The following is a 14,209-nucleotide window of genomic DNA, read 5'->3' as shown; positions in this document are numbered from 1 at the left end:
AGACTCCGCGTCGCTTCACACATTACGCACAGATCGCGACTCTTTGTCGAGCCAGATTCCCAGGAAGTCACTGATACAAAGCCACGCTCCTCGCTCGCGAACTGTGTATAAGCGACTTGAACCAGAAACTCGCCGCGGCTACAAACACCCTTTGTGTCGTCACAAGCATCATCGCTCCAGTGCTCGCCGCCACGAGCTAACCCGCGGAGAGAAGTGCATTTGTCCCCGGCGTGCTTTTCTTGTTTCCAGGCCTCACAAAGAAACTTACGTTCCGCGGGCATCCTCGCTTCCCTTACAGCGAAGCTTCCCGTAGAGGCGAGTGAGTGGCAGACGAGCCGCCCGCGCTAACATGCACGGTGCACGAGCTTCATACGGTGCTGCCGCCCCGCGGCGCACGCTCTCACTACGGGGGTGCTCTCGCGCCTGAGCGATCAAAGCGGCCGCCGACCGAGCGACAATGCGACACGGAGAGCCGGGAGAAGTCGATGTGGAGGGAAAGGGATCGGGGGGAGTGGGGGGGGGGGGAGTTCCTGTAGTGATTTGAAGAGGAGGATCTGTCAAATGCCCGGCGAGCATTATGATCTCCTGCGTCGCTGTACTGCGGGCGCGGCGACGGGTGCTCGAGTGGCCACGTCGGGCCGTTTAGTGGCCCGTCCGGCGGTGGGAAAAAGCGATTAGGCGGGGCGTTTGCCAACAAACACATCGACCCAGCCGCTCTGCGTTGACTCTTTACGCCGGCGCAAGCAGGCAGATGCGATTAGGGATGTCGCCGAGGCCATTTTGCTGCGCCAGCGCGGACGTCTCCGAGTTGAGCGTTAATGAAACACGAGAATTCAACGCAAGAAGCCGGTACTAAAACAGGCGTTGTACTCCGTGTGTTCTACTTTCTGTGTTCATCAGCATTCATTTGGTCGTCATGTCGTTAGCAATGCACCAGCTAAGCGAGCAGCATGTTATTTGTCTCCGAGGCTGTGTCACAGCTAAACTGTAAATACGACTATAGGAGCGTTCGAAAGCGTTCAGAAGTGTTAGGGAGAATTAAATATCGCATCGGGTCTGGAGTGAATTAAGCGTACAGGAAGTGTGTCGTGACAGCAAACCTTTAAGTGCTTAGGTTAGATGCTTTGGGGAAATTTTCAAAGCGAAAGCTTTACTGGCCGTGAACTTGCGATTTCGCCGTGGCGGTGCTCCAAGGAGGCACATGACGTCAAACGCACGCCTCGCCGCGGATATTTCTCTCTCGCTCCCTAGTCACTACTGCGCATGCGCCACCAGTAGCACGGAGCCACAGGTGTTCCGCCGCTGCGAAGCGCCGCGCCTTTCCGCCACCGCCATTTGGTATGATGTCACACCGCGTTCCTTGTCGTTGCGCTCGCCTCCGCTCGCCTCGCCAGCTGCGTCACATGCCTGATAACATGTCGGAGGATTGAAAAGGAAAGCGTGCATGCGCTGCAACCACAGTTGAGGTGGCAGTACAGGCGTCGACAATTCTAATAAGCAGGAGGAGGCCTGTAATCGACATCGGAACGAGATGAAGAGGAAGAGAATCGCTCAGGAAACAGACTAAAAGCACGCGGAACGACTGGCTAAACGCCGCAACATAGCTAGACAACCAGACTAACCTGGACTTGCAATCACGATTAACCAAGGCTAACCATGCTTTTGCTACGTATATCCTGACATAGCCAAGCTAAGCCACAGTCAATTTTTAAAAACGTGACTTCGCCCTGTTTGGAGACCCTATACGAAGGGAGCGGAATGACGGAAGAATTTTCTGACAGGACTAAATGCTGCGTACAGTTTCAATTTGAAGGGGTTGGATGGTGTGTCAGGTGTGATAAGAGTGCAAAGTTCGATGTTTGGGGGTTAATTAGGTGCATTGAATAAAAGTTACTAAATCTAGACTTCTTTCTCATTGAAGGCGTTATACAAAGCGCATAGAATGTTTGTTCGCTGTCATAGGAGAACTACATGAGGCATCGAGTTTACATTTAAGGGAATGAATCTGGTGTTCTCCAATTTTTCCTTCAGGCTAACCCTTCACTCCTCACAGTCAAAGGTGAAAAACTACAGTGGGATGCGACGTTTCAGCATGTGTTGCTAAGAGATGCTGTGTCTACAGGAGTTTATTACCAAAACTGCACAGCGAAAATCATTGGTATTTGAGATATGCACATTATTTTTAGAGTAAATTAGATATTTCTACTGAACAAGCCTGAATTAAAACTTAGCAGCAATACGTTGTAATTAATTTCACGATCTAAAGTATGATTGGGGACTTGTGAAGAACTTCCTGAATTTTTATCAAAGTCTCTCTCATAGGCATACATTAAGCAGTGCACGCTGCAAAAAAGGATCGAAACAACCCCACCAATTCGCCATTTTCTTGGTCCATGGCGATGTGGTGCCTCTGCTTCGGGTCCTACGAATCCACTCCTGGTGATCTTGCTGCACACATACTTTAACCAGGTACTTTAAGTTGCCTCGCGTTTGTGTACTGCTGTGTTTTGTGTCCATGTACATGTTTTTCGTGTACGTGCATATGTTTCTTTATTAATTTGTTTGTCTTTTTACAGCGATAGTCCTTACGGGACCACTCCGGTGTTTGTTTCCGCCGCCGTACGAATTCGCTGTGATCCCAAAATCCTTCGCGCGACAACTACAAAAAGATGAATTCTTATTATAGCTCGAAGATTCGAACTCACGACCAACAGAGTGGCAGTCCAAGGTTCTAACTCTCATACACTTCTTTTATTTGTCTTACACGGTATTTGTTTTAACGGGTGCAACACTGTTTGCGAGAACTGCAATTGCCAACACTTCACACATCGATGACCTCAAAAAGGATCTATAAAGCATGATGCGTACCCCTTGGACCACACAAAACTGTATATAACTCCAAAATCGGGTCACGCCTTTTGGGGTATATCTTTGTCCGACAACAATAACCGTAGTCTGTTTCATCTGGGTTTCCTTTCAAGAAAACTCTACGCCTGCTACTTTCCTGTCAAAAATGCTGTGCCGAGCCGATAACGCACGTACGGTTCAAGATTTGGAAACAGTGAGCGCGCCTCGTTTAATAAAGAGCGGCATCCAGGATACAAGGTGATCATTGTCCTGGAACAAATGTATACGCCCCTGAGCGCGTAAACTGTTTTAGAGAGTTCTTGTGCGCCCTTGTGTTGTCTTTCCTTGTGCCGTCGTTTAGCGTGCCTCAAGATAGTTTCCAAATGTTCCAACGAACTTAATTTTCAACCATTCTGTTTTTTATAGACTACGAGCACGTCTGTATCCAACAGAGGGGCTATGACAGACAATAAACGAGAAGAAAGGGGGTTAACCGAGGGGCCCGATTTTTATTAGTCGTATCACAAGAAGCCAACAAACACTGATACCAAGGACAACATAGGGGAGATTACTTGTGCTTAATAAATTAAAACGAAGACACGATAATTTAATGGAAATGAAAGTGGATGAAAAATCACTTGCCGCAGGAGGAACGATCCCACAACCTTCGCATTTCGCGTGCGATGCTCTACCAATTGAGCTACAGCGTCACAGCTTCCCCATCCACTTTCTTGGGTATTTATGTTTCCTAGTAGAACCCTGGGAGTGTTAGCCAACGCCACCACTCACAGACCTTGGCGGCGGATGTGGAACATCCTTTCTGCCGCAGGCGTCACGAGAACGTGACCTTTTTGGGTGAAGGCTACGGGTGAATATCGTTTCTTTGTTTTCATTTATTAAGCAGAAGTAATTTCTCCTATGTTGTCCTTGGTGTCGGTGTTTGTTGGCTTCTTATGATAAGGCAGGCAAGTGATTCAGCGGTGGCACCCAGTCAGGTTGAAGCTCTGTGAGGCTGGACATCTTCTTCAAGTGAAGAATCGTTTGACCAAACTGAATAGAGGAAACAACGGGCTCGGCATTCTCGTTCAACATACGCGTCTTCCACAAACAATATGCACTGTCAAAAATGTTTTGTGAGAAAAGGAGAGAATGTACGGCCTTTTGTTCTATTCCGTTCTCTATTAGCTTGGTTTTCTGTGATTTCACTAAAATTACTTCATAATTTTTCTGTAATTTTAATGAAGAAAACTTGGTGGATAGTGCACTTCATTAAAGCAGTGGGTCTTATTCTCCTCGTGACCGCAGCTTTCATGTAGTACGAAGGAGTCAAATGCTGGCATGCTGTACACTAACAGATTGCACATGTACAGGAAATGCGCTGCGTAGGACATGTGACCACTGACACAACAAAGTATCTACCCTATGTGTTTATATAGCCATGATCTGAGTGATGCAAATTGGCCGCCTCAAACAGACGGTAGCCGGGCGAGCCCTTCCACAGCGCCTTCGAAAGAGATCCGAGTCCCGAGCGTACTTGGCCCTCAATGCTCTTGGTTACCTGGGTCTTGACGCTAGAGGTCGAACTAAGAGGTTGAAACCACTTTGGTCATTCGCGAGCCTCGATTGTTCGTTGACAATTCCTCACGTTTGCGCTAAGCGGAGTTATCCTTTGGCGGCAACGCGTTCGCTCGTATACTGGAATATCTTGAGACTGAATATGCACGTCATCTTCAAATTTTTACTGATGGCTCTTTGGACAAGGTCAGAGGATCTAGTGCAGCTGCTTTTCACATTCCCTCTTTGAAGTATGATTGGTCTGTTCGTTTCACTGCAGTCGTGTCCTCCACAACGGCCAAAAGCGTTGCCATCGAGGCAGCTCTAAAGAAGCTACGGTTTCGTACGCATCAACCTGTTGTCATTCTTACAGATTCAAAATCTGCCCTTCAAAGGTTAGAGCACGGGTTCCCTACTGATGCCTTATGTCTTAGCTCCCTACGCTCGGTGCACAATCTCCATATTGACACGTGTACTTTACGACCACGTGACAATATCAAAGGCTTCTCCATACGTTTCCAATGGGTGCCCTCGCACATAGGTGTCATAGGCAACGAGTTGACGGACTTCGCCCATAGAGCGCTGTCTGCAGGAATCCATTGATAAAAGTGACTCAAGAGGACAAGAGATTCTTCAGAGAAGCGGTGTTGTGCCACTTCAGTTCTTTGTGGAGCTCACCTCACAAGCCATGTGTGCCAAAGGGCCTCAAAAGAAACAAAGCCACTTTACACCTGCGCATTCGCACGGGCTCTCCTCGTGCCCCTGCGTGGAGGTATAACACTGGCCTGGCGTTACCTCCATTATGATCAACATGTGGTGTGCGTGGTGACATAGAACATTACCTTCTGTGCTGTACTCTGTATAACGTGGAAAGGAGTGTGTTATTCGGGTCCCTCAAGAAGACAGGAGTTCCTCACAGTCCTCTTCAGGACATTGTTTTCCCGCGCGGAAACCAGTTATCTAGGAAGGAGGATTCTCGCCTTCTTTTAAATTACCTGCAGGACACGGATTTGGCCCCCACATGGTGACTTTAGGAGTGACTATTTGTAATTGTGAGGTTTGTGACTGATTTGTGTGATTTATTTATTTTAAGTGTCGCTACGATGGAGCAACTGCCGGGAGCAAATGCAAGGCTAATCCCACCAGTAGACTAGAACCACTCAACTCAACGACATGACTAGTCTTGATTGCATGCGTAAGTTATTCCGAAAGTAAGATTAATTGGCTCGAACCTATTGGACCTCAAACAGAAAAACGGAATTTTTCAATTAAATATCTTTCCTTCCGCTGAAAAAAATGTTTTCTAGTATTTTCACATTTATTTTACAGCGCAGTACTATTAGGAAAAACACATCAAATGGTACGTCATCTTCGTGGAGTGCAATCATATATCAGAGGGTATGCTGATTCAAAATAAAGTATTTCGACGGAGTTCTTTGCAGCACATCCAAAGACAACTCATGAAGCAATGCAATATAGTATCAGGCAAATAACAAACGTGACAATTTACAGAAGATGCGAATACCTTTTTCAGCTACAAAATTTTCATATGCTACATTTCACTGTGTAAATTAAAGCAAAAACTGTCTTTGTGTATATAAAGTATATTTCGCTGCACAGTTCCATTTGGTTCGGTTTTGTACCGAATATCTCTATACAGATAAACCGATCCAGCAAGAATTTAATATGAATTCTTTTTTCACCGACCCCATTAGCGCTCTGCGTTCTCTGGCTTGTCAGTGCACGACATACTTCACCGGGATCGCAAGATACCTCCATCCCTATGCACATTTTTCTCTCGGCCACTCTGCCAAACGTCACTCTAGTGGAGAATACAGATCCTGGAAAGCGCCATCGCGCTAGCAGCTGCTACGATTGACTAGCACCATCTCAGCATATGTGTACTAAGTACAGCTGGCGTGCTTGCTTTCTTTCCATGATTTATCGCCTCGGCAACTGGAAAGGCACTAGATGCATGCATGTAGCCACAAGGATGAAGCGCGCCTGATTAGTCACCCATTAATCATATTCTTCTAACGCTCACCTTCTTCTCATGCTTACTGGATGGCGCTGCCCTCGAGCTCGCTTTCTTCAACGATAGCGTTAGGCCTATTATTAGAACAGCCGAAATGTAAATTTGGGAAAAGCCGAACGAATCCGCCAAAAAGAACGTAAAGGCTTGTTTTAGTAGAGACCAGCGGCTAAGTCCGGATAGGTAACAGGAGGAAGAAACGCCGCATTTCCACTTCATCACCCAGATGGCGCAACTTCCAAAAACGAATAAGACTGACACTTCATTTACCTCCAGAAAGGGGGTGGCTCTTTCTCCTGCGGTGGATGCTCGCTCCAACAAAAATCGCACAAAGCAGTCTGAGCATTACAGTGCAGTGCATTATATTTGGCCAGCTATCACGTCACTTCACGTTAGGGGCGAAACGGTATCCTTTTTTTTTTCTTTAGTCCATAACCACGATCACCTAGGTCGAGCAAAATACCAAGCTAGCTCCAGCTCTCCAGTAATCATTAAACACCGTCTGCTTCTCTCACAACAGCACGGGTTCTCGTTTCCGAGATTTTTCACACTGTACGAAGGAACGACTGAAACGACTCGAGAAGTACCTGGAGGACCTTAATCGTGCGTCGCACAGCCTATTGTGTCTACTACGCTCTTTCTCCTTCGCTCATTTCGCTCCTTGCTTCGCTCTTCTTTATTTCTTCGTGTTTTCTTCAGCTTTATTTATTTATCTCCTTCTGGGACACATGCAAATTCGCCACGCGCGTGTCGATGTGGGCGAGACACTTACAAGCCGCGTCCCAGTTCACCCCTCATCTGCAGAAAGCCTTTGCAATCTCGCCGACCCTGCTCTCGTGACGCAGACGAACACACCGCTGTCCTTGTCGTCTGCTCTACTCAAACGATGCCCTCGTGTTGGAACCCACGTCGACACGCGCTCATGGTGGACGCAGGCACCAGCACAAAAGCTTTTCAACAATCGGGGAGAGGAAGAAAAACACGATGAGTAACAGAGGATGTATCAGACGCCACTCTACCTACGCTCAGAGCCGACGACTGTCGGTCCATCAGAAACAGATGCCGCGCAACTCACGGACAGTAGACGATTGAGTGGCAAGCGTATCATTCAACACTCAGACTGCATGCTTCAAGGTGAGGACCGTTCGCTCGGTAACAAACCACACACACACACACACACATATTATATATATATATATATATATATATATATATATATATATATATATATATATATATATATATATATATATATATATATATGTATATATATATATATATGTTAGAGCGGACACCAACGCAACACACAAACGAATGCAAAGAAAAGAAGAGAGAGATTGAAGCAGCATTGAAAGATATATGCGAAGGACAAAGAACATCGAAAGAAAACAACAGAATAGTTGCAGAATAAATAGACGAAACACAAAGCAAGAGCGAAAATGAGACACAGGGTAGCGATACTGAGACCTCGCGAGGCTGTGTGCCATGCAAGGAGGAATGACAAAACCAAGAGAAAATCATAGATGATCTCAGATACAGACGAAAAACAGAAGAAACGAACAATTATGAGCAGGGACGAGTACAGCGACGGAAAGGGCCAGATAAGAAAGAAAGAAAGAAAGAAAGAAAGAAAGAAAGAAAGAAAGAAAGAAAGAAAGAAAGTGCTTGTCCGAACGTCAGCGCGGTACTTCTGAAGAAGCAGAGGAGAGACAAAAGGTGCGGAAGGGAGGGGGCGAGGTGGGTGTGAAGGCGCAGAGTGGGAGTATAGTTGTACAACCATGTGTCGGTTTCAGAGGTCGCCGACGAGCGATATCCGTCCGCAGCGGCGGGAGCGCCTCAAGTCCCCATCATCAGTGCCCGATTCGGGCAGGCACAGGCACACACAGGGACGAGCGAGCGCGGAATAATGCCTCCCCCCACCCACCCCCCACCGAAAGTGGCTCCCTCTCGCGAGCCTGCCAGGAAAACCTGCCTCGCCGAACTCACCCCCACCCGGACCCTTCTTTGTGGGGCCCCTCGCGGGAGCGTTACACAAGGGGAAGCCGTGCGATGCCACGTGCTTGGTCTACGTACAACGCACGCACGCGCAGACACAAACACCACCGGCTGCGAGCCCGGACGCATGAGCAGCACCGGTGCATGGTAAAAGAGGGGTGGTTCCGTTCCTGTTGTGACGACCGCGGAAAGGACTGTTTCTCTCTTTTCTTTATCCTCTTTGATACTTCTGGTGGCAATTACCGCGCCTGCGGGTAGTGAGGCGGCGCTGGAATCGCTCATGTACGCAGCGCACCCCCGTGGCTGCGTCTGTCACCGGAGGAGAGAATGAATGACGTTGATGAAGAGCGCCGGTCATTGAGTGTAGCTGATAAAGTGCGCGCATAGCTTCTGCCCCGTGGGTTGCGGGCCCCGTGTTTGAGAAGCGGCAAAACTGTGCGCTCTGCGCTGCATATTAGAAAGGTGTCGCGCGCAGCCATCGGCCCCCAGCATGACCTCACGCTTCTATTAGACCGGCTTGATGGATTTCGCTAACCTATACGCGACGCAAGCCTACGGTGGCTCACCATGTAGCGTAACCCCCAAGTGCGACCTTTTAGGGTTATATAAAAGACGAAGGACACTTACGAGGGCCGATGCGGCGCGTGTTTTTCGAATGGATAGCTTTGGCTCTTGTACTGAAAGAGTGTGGGAAACAACTGCCGATTGAATGGAACCCTCTAGATAGCACATGTTATGCATGGCTATAGCCATGCCAGTGAAACCGTACATAAGAAGCTTGCCGGGATATGGAAGACTTTGAATGAAGTCCTTGTGTCGACTTCCTCTAGTCGATCTGTAACTACACTGTAAAATAATTTACACCCTTAAAAAAGTGAAAAATGGTGTAAATATGTTCATAACTCGCACCATCAGGGTGGGAGTTATAAACACATTTACACCCTTCTTCACTTTTAAGGGATTACAGCGTAGACCGAAATCTGTCTTGTGGCATTCTTCAAACTTTTTCTGTAGCGTAAAGAATGACTTAGGCAGTTTCAAACCATGCTAAATGCGCGGTTGCATTAAATAAGCTGTCTGCGGCTTTGCAAAATTTCTGCAGGCGGTTCGCGTGTGCCGACATTCGGTATACTTCCTGTGGCCTTTTCTGCAGTTTAAATTAGTTCATTCGTTTTACGCTTTATTCATGCACGTGGTTTGTTGAAATTTCGTGAAAGTTATCAAGATGTTGGAACATTTTCTGTTGTCGATTCATTGCAGTACAAAACCTTTCTTGAAACGGTATACACTTTCGTTGGCCTATAGTGCATTTCTGCAGTTGATGCATAGTCCCTTTCGGCAGGTGTAAGCGATGGGTAACAAGATATTAGAGAGGGCTACTCAGAATAAAAACATCAACATCCGCAACAATAGCTGGGGCAGGCTCGACTTGCCCGAAAAACGCCGGGCACACGATGGCTCACATATTTAGGACCCGTGCTCGAATACTGGGTGGTGACAAATAGATCATTCTTTTCTGGCAACTCCTTCCAGAAAAACATAGTCGTAAGCATGATGATAATAGCTGTCATGGACGCTAGCAAAGACGACTCAAGTTTCTTCAACAGTAATAGCTGTGGAAAAAATACAGTAGGCACTGCGTTAGAACGAAACCCCAAGATCGCATGTATTGTTTGTGCTATTTTCCTTTGAAGGTGCATTTGCCGCTACTTGCTCCAATGCTACGTAATGATACGTCCGCTAAATGAAGGAAGCTGTGTGTAAAACAGATAGGAAGGAGAGATCAATCAGTACCGTGTGCGTGTGTTCGTTTGTGTGTGCGTATTTGTATGTGTGCGTGCGTTGGTTTGTATGTGCGTGTTTGTGCGTGTTTGTATGTGTTTCTGTGTGTGTGAGCCAGCCGCGGCTGGCTCATATTGACGGAGGCTAAATGAGAAAGCGCTCGTGCATTTTAGACTTCGGTGCACGTTAAACAACCCCAGATGGTCAACCTAATGCGGCGTGCCCCACTACCACGTGCCTCATAAGCATACCGCAGTTTTGGCCCCTAAAACCCCCCCAATTTTCGCTACGTTGATATATTTTTCTCCCACGTGTTTCTTTTCTAGTAGAAATGGATTCCTTATGTATTGTTTGCTTTTAAACAGAATGAATTGCTCGTGCTTAAATATTTTAGTAAATACCCCCTAATGGAATTAGGCTACGGGTCTAACGGGTGTAGCGTATTTTAAAGGAAGTGAAATAAAGAGAGAAACAAAAAGTCGTAACCTAATGGACAACGGCGATCTGCGAGACTTAGCACATGCCTACATTTCCTGCTTTCTCACCGAAGCAAGGATGCACGGAGGCTAATTTAAGACTAAATTGAGAACTAAATTGACAACTTCATCGTCCCAATGCTGCGCATTGGGCTAGGAGGAACGCGGTAGTTGGTCACCTGCAGTGGTGCATAACGTGGTGCATAACGTGGTGCATAACGTGGTGCATAACGTGGTGCATAACACGGCGCATAACAGTACGTTTTTTCCCTAGCGTTTTATAAGGCCAGGTCGGCTACGCTCCCGAATTCGTGCAATAGTGGGTGTTAGGCGACGCACTGCAGATTATGTCCATGACATTTTGAGAGCATTCGTTACTTTCGATGTGTTGTGAGCCCGTTGTGAGCGATAGTTACCGGGGTACGTTCTTGCTAATTATCTCCTTCATTTCTTCAACGCATTTCGTTTTATTTCTGCAATATATTCGTGTTACTTTATTTCCTATTAGATAAGCAACTACTCATATATCTTTCATTCTGTTGCACGTGAACCTTATCGTGACAATCTAAATTTTCATGTTTCTGTCCTTGCATACAATTTTCGAGTGATGCCTTTACGTTACGTATTTCATGAAATACCTAATCAATGACTCATTTTCCCGTTTAGCTTGCAATTCTTCGGTAATGGTATACAAATAACACTTGGTATATCTCTATTATATGTACTCAGAATCTCCTATTTTCTTACTGCTAATTAAGGTACTTGATAATCTGACATTCAGGATCGAGGTCCCCATACGTATGTGTGCTCCGGAATCGCGTGTAAATTTAGGTAGATATGCCTGACACTGATTAAAGCGAACAAACTGAAACTGAATGTACAACGCGCTTCCTGGCTGTTAGAGCACGTGAACTCAGATATAGCCAAAGGGCGAGAGAAGGACGCGTTACTGAAACCCTCCGAAAGCAACCGCGTCTCTGAAATATACACACAACTCCACCAGGGCTTCAAGAAAGATCGCTGAGGCACAAAACGTGAGGCGGGCACAAAGAAATAGCTATAATGGTGCTCGACATTCAGGATGTAGGTAGAAAAAACTTTCGTGAATGGAGTTGTTCCCCGCAAAGGGCATCGTGGCAACTGAATACACTGCGCATATAACCACGCCCGGCGCAAAACCATCCGACCGTGTCACGTCGCGCATTTGCATAACGCGTCACGCGGGACAAAAGCTCCGTTGCTTGTGCTACAACCTCACCACTTAGCTCTTCCGACAGTTGAAAGACGAGCCCTTCGGTTAGGCCTTGTGAACGGGTAAGCGAGAACAATAAGCTTCTTTCGAACAGAACGAGCAGGATTTATCTGAGTTGCATCGAAGCTTGAGTATACATAGTAAGAGGGACTTTCGACCGACGATCTGCTGAAGAAGTTTGTGCGAAGAGGTTATTCTTGAGCGACCGACCTTTGTGAGCAAGGGTACATACTTAAGAGCCAACCTTAAATTATTATGGCGGCGAATCGAACTTCGCGTGACTGGTGCGACATCTGTCATTTGCATACACGCTTGTCGAGCCGCATTCACAGGCTTGCGCTGCTGCTGAGCTGAGCGCGAGGTCCAGCAGGGTTTGGTTCTGATGCCACGCGAATAGTAATGTTCTTATCGTACGCAGAAATGGTTACGCGTATATTCAACGTGCGGGTTCGACCCGAGGATCTGAAGGTTTTTGCAAAAGGAAAAGAAAAAATGGCTGTGGCTTAGGTAAGGTTAAGCCCAGGATGCGAAGCATACTAGCCTTTATTTTAGTTGTTGAACCACTGTTTAGCCTGGTGAACTGCTGTTGCTTGGCTATATTTGGTTCGGCTAGACGAAGAAACAACTCATGCATTACTTCTTCGCCTTCAAGAGTGGAACGCGACAGCGTTCCCGTCGACCCGCCAAGGGGTGTAAGACAATGGGCTACAGGGCAGCGACTACGCGCCCCGCATTGGACGCGGTGAGCGTCGAGCAAAGCAGCGTTCGGCGCGGCAACGAAATGTGCGCCTGAGCAAGAGACGCACGCCTTAGAAACAGCGCGTTTCTAAGGCAACACCGCATTCACTAGAGGCGCTTTTGTACCGCTTTGAAGCGTTGTACTCGTGGCTCAGTGGTAGCGTCTCCGTCCCACACTCCGGAGACCCTGGTTCGATTCCCACCCAGCCCGTCTTGCAAGAGTTGAGCCAAAGCCACTTCTCCTCTGTCGTGACGTCACGGTGTCACGTGATTTCATGGTCACCGCCGCGCCTGAGGAGCTGGGTTGAGCCCTCGTAATATGCTTCGCATAAAACGTCGTTGGCGGTCTTTCACTATGAATTAAAGCATATAAGATTTCCAGATAAAGAAGGCAGAACGTCAAATTGAAAACAGTCAGGTTTGAATTAACACAAGAGAGTCTCTCACTATAAATTAAAGCATATAAGATTTCCAGATAAAGAAGGCAGAACATCAAATTGAAAACAGCCAGGTTTGCATTAACATAAGAGAAAATTATACTCGAGAAACCGAAAAGAAAAAGAAATATAGAAATGACAACATTACGAAAACGGTGGAATTCGGAAACGATGTTTCCCAGCGCGATGTAAGCACTACTATTGCCATTCAAGATTATGAAGGTTCCAAAAGCACGTATTGACTTCGGCTAGCTTGTACACATACTGTTAAATATTACGAATATAAAAAAGCAGTTTTCCTAAAATTGTAAATCAATGACAAAGTACCAAAAAGAAAGGATCGATGGTTTCGGGTTTACCGCCAAACAGGAGCGAGAGAGAGAAAACTTAAATAAATTTCCTTGCTCGAAGGGCAGATCGCCAAATGGTGTACACAGCATTGCGAAGACATTTCAGAAACATTTATGTATTCCACAACATTAATGATTCCCCAGGAGGGGATTTATTAACTACGCTTTCAAACGTTAAATATTATCTCCAGCGGAAAGTAGCACGAAGCTACAAAGCTCCAAGGATTTCTAAGAAAGCATCGCAGTTGAATAATTCATCCTGGTCCGGGGATATAAACCGGCACCAGCGCCTCGGCGTCCGCTTCACTTTCCGGGCAAACCAGGAGATTAGCGGACAGCAGCACGAGGACGAATTAATCGACAATTCGAAGCGCAGTACCACGAAACACGGCAAATGTGTTCAATGAAAATCCACGAGGTGGAGGATAGGTGATGTCCAAATCCACGTCCCAGGGATAGTCTATCCCTCATCTGAGTAACATAAAAAGATCTCGAAGGCTACGCTTTTGCAGACTTGCTTTTGCACACTTGCTTTGGCAGGCTACGCTTTTGCAGACTACGCTTTTGCAGACTACGCTTTTGCAGACTGCGCTTTTGCAGACTACGCTTTTGCAGATATACGCTTTTGCAGATATACGCTTTTGCAGATATACGCTTTTGCAGATATACGCTTTTGCACACTGCGTGCGTCAGATATACGATTGCAGAGCCGGAAAGACATCACGAGTACCATGCTTTAGACACCA

At 46.7% G+C, this 14,209-nt stretch overlaps 1 protein-coding gene across 3 annotated transcripts in view; it reads right to left on the bottom strand.

Moving 5' to 3' along the window:
* Positions 1-14,209, bottom strand: part of LOC135901952 (doublesex- and mab-3-related transcription factor A1-like) — a 159,046-nt gene that overhangs the window by 92,587 nt on the left and 52,250 nt on the right. The window lies entirely within an intron of this gene.

Source organism: Dermacentor albipictus, chromosome 9 (assembly GCF_038994185.2).
Source record: "Dermacentor albipictus isolate Rhodes 1998 colony chromosome 9, USDA_Dalb.pri_finalv2, whole genome shotgun sequence".
Classification (NCBI taxonomy): domain Eukaryota; kingdom Metazoa; phylum Arthropoda; class Arachnida; order Ixodida; family Ixodidae; genus Dermacentor; species Dermacentor albipictus.
This window is presented reverse-complemented; position numbering and strand designations above follow the sequence as displayed.